This window comes from Salvia splendens, chromosome 1 (assembly GCF_004379255.2).
Source record: "Salvia splendens isolate huo1 chromosome 1, SspV2, whole genome shotgun sequence".
Lineage (NCBI taxonomy): Eukaryota > Viridiplantae > Streptophyta > Magnoliopsida > Lamiales > Lamiaceae > Salvia > Salvia splendens.
Window position 1 is genome coordinate 27,422,025 of NC_056032.1, and position 3,048 is coordinate 27,425,072.

The 3,048-nt window shown below is 42.2% G+C and overlaps 1 long non-coding RNA gene across 1 annotated transcript; it reads right to left on the reverse strand.

The window, feature by feature from the left end:
- Positions 1-620: 620 nt before the first annotated feature.
- LOC121746189 lies at positions 621-2,570 on the reverse strand. Its single transcript, XR_006038922.1, has 2 exons — positions 1,019-2,570; positions 621-917 (listed from the first exon to the last, which is right to left on the reverse strand). It is a non-coding gene; the product is annotated as an uncharacterized LOC121746189 (long non-coding RNA).
- Positions 2,571-3,048: the final 478 nt, after the last annotated feature.

Sequence of the window (3,048 nt, forward strand, 5' to 3'; positions counted from 1 at the left end):
AAACTAAATTTTACTCCCTCCGTCCCATGTTACTTGCCCTCTTCCATTTCGGCTCGTCACAAACTACTTACACTATTTATAGTTTAAATTAGAATTAATGTATTTAATTAATATGTTAGATTAAGTTAAGAACTCCTTTATTAAGTGATGTCTCATTACATTTAAAATTTTAATTTAATTACACTAAAAAATTCATCTCAAACGTACGGCCTAAAGTGAAAAGTGCGTGTAACATGGCACACGGAGGGAGTATTTTTGAGCCAATAAAACTAAGATATATAGCCCTAATTATAATAACCTAGTGAAGACTCCTAACTCTATCTAGATTCTTACATTAAAAGATAAAAGCACTCTAATCAATTACTCATAAATCATAATAAACAATTTAAGCTAAGTCCAATAGCGGTAGTTAATCTGTAGGGAATAACGATGTGTATCATTACATTCCATCTCCTTTCTGTTTCAGCTCATAAAGATATACCACCGCCACCCCAAGTACGAAAATCAGTAGAAATATGAACCCCAATGAGCAAGACGAGAGATATATTTATTTGAATTAAGATATCTATAATAGCTACTGCGATCTAATTTCTCAGAATTTATGAAATAAATAGTAGAAATTTGATAAAGAATAAAAATGTATTTTTATTTCTTGAATAAAAATCAATAAATACAATATAAAGAATTACAAGCTAATGAGTTACACATGCTAGAAAGAAATACACACCAACTATTAACGAGTTTTGCGTACATGTTGGAAAGAAAGTTAAGTCGAACTACGCTATTACAACTCAAGACCCCTAGCGACTATGTCGACCTTCATCACTAGGCCGTCTCGGCCCAGATTCCAGAAAGCCCGAGAGGGCGAGATCACGAGGGGAGCAACCTCGGCAGCTAGAGTTGGGCGCTGCCAATGCCTAGCCAAAATCAGACCGAAACACACATTAGGTGGGGTTTTAGATGCATGAATAAAAGATGAACAAACACCCTATATTAGAAAAGGGAAGAGGGACTTTACCTTTCAGAAAAGTGAGAAAGAGCTTGGCCGAAAGGAGCAAGTCCAGCCAACCGATCCCTCTCCAACAGTTGCACCATGCAAGGCTGCAGATAGCAGCTCGTACACCCCCATTTAGACCTGCCATGGTCAAGGAATTAGCCACACAATGCCACCTCCTGTGTGCACCTGCCACAAGGGACGAAAGCCCATAAATAAGCCAAGTACTAAACCTCAAATAAAGCCAAATGCAGTTAAATGTGCAGCAAGGGAATGCAGGAATTAAAGCACAAAAGATCAGTTATGATATCAGAGCACAACCAGGAGCCATTGGCTCAACCATCACGAGTACATCCCTGCAAATTTTTGCATAGGAAACAGTCACTACACAGTCCAACAAGGACTACTTTTCAGCCCAGTACACCAGCCTTTCACAGGCTTTCAGTTAGAAAACGAGTATAAATAGGCCTCAGCTTCTTCCTCCCTCATCATCACAAAAACAATCGCAATACAGTCAGTCAAGAGAGAGGGAAACCGAAGCAGCAAGAGGAAGTGAGGGATAAACAAGGACAGAGATAAGAAATAGCAGCACAAGTTTAGTGAAGGTAACCTTAATCCCCTTCAAACTCAGTTAATCAAGTTATAGCATCATGTAGACTTCTCAAGCATAAGAACCCGTAGTTTCAGAAGAAACATAAGCATGAACATTATATAGGAGAACGAGTAAAATAGTTAGCAGCACCATATGCCAGTAGTCTCGCAAGCCACTGGCTAACCGTGACAAGATATCACGCATAGGCGAGCATAGAATCTGCCCTTTACCAACAAGACCGCGAGATTTAACATCAAATCCACATAATAATCAGTCCAAGTCTAGCAATACATTATTCCAGAACCACCGGGTACGAATGAACCCTCTAAACACTAAACATCCCTTAATCAAACGAATTGAGAAAGGAGTGTAGAGACTTAGCTTGGTACGACGGCCGACCCGACGACGGCTGGGACACAGCAGCGGCGTCAGCTATGCCGACCGCACCATGACAGGAACGTCTTTGCTTAAAGGAGTGGTGGAGCGGCGGTGGAGCGACTGAGTATGCGCCGGCCGTGCCGAGAGCACCGGGGGGTTGGAGATGAGCCGAAGGCGCGTTGACGGCAGCTCGACGACGATACCCTCCGCCCTACTCCGAGGACAGCTGCGCGAAGCGACGGAGGCCGAGGCGGAGAGCCGCGAAATTTGTCAAGCAAGGGCGAGGGGGATTCGCCGGAAGGCAAGTTTCGGATGGCGCCCGGTCTGGTGGCGGCGGCTAGGAATCGCGCCGATAACCCTGGCGCGAAGGATCGCCACCCCGTCCCGGAGAGAAAAATCGAAGGTCGCCTTAGTAGGTAGCCACCGCCTGCGTCGGCGATATGGTAGTGGTGACTGTGACGAAGGAGGAGCCGAATTGAAAGAGTTTCGAGTCGACCTTTCCGTTTGAGGAGTCGGCTTTGCCGAGAAAGGGAGTAGAGAGAGTTAGGGTTTGGAAATTAGAATTGGGGATTTTGGTGAAGATGAAATGAGAGAGAGGCAACGGTATTAGGGAATACTTTGGGCCAGATCACTAAAAAATTAGGCCTCCCTTAAAAGAAATAGAATTTGGGCCTTTGGGCCAAAGTAATAAAAAAAAGGAAAGAGAAGAAAGGGGAAAGAAAGAAGGGTTTTAGATTGGGCCACGCTTAATTATTTGGGCCACCGCCCATAACAGAATTTAATCCATGGAATTTATTCCTTAAACCACGGAAGAAAAGAAATAATTAAGCTGTGTTGAAATAGTACGCAGTAAATGATTAGATGAGAATTTCATTAGTCACAGAAAGTATTTCAAATAATTAAGGAAAATAATCCGGGTATTTATTATACCCGAACAGATTGGCCATATTCAGAATAAATTAAATCGCCGATTTAATTAAAGTTTTAAGACTTCTAAAATTAGAAGGCAAGAAGTAAAATAATAAGCACACGCTTAGGCATGCATACATGCAAGATAAATAATTACTTAAAGCCTAATTTAAGT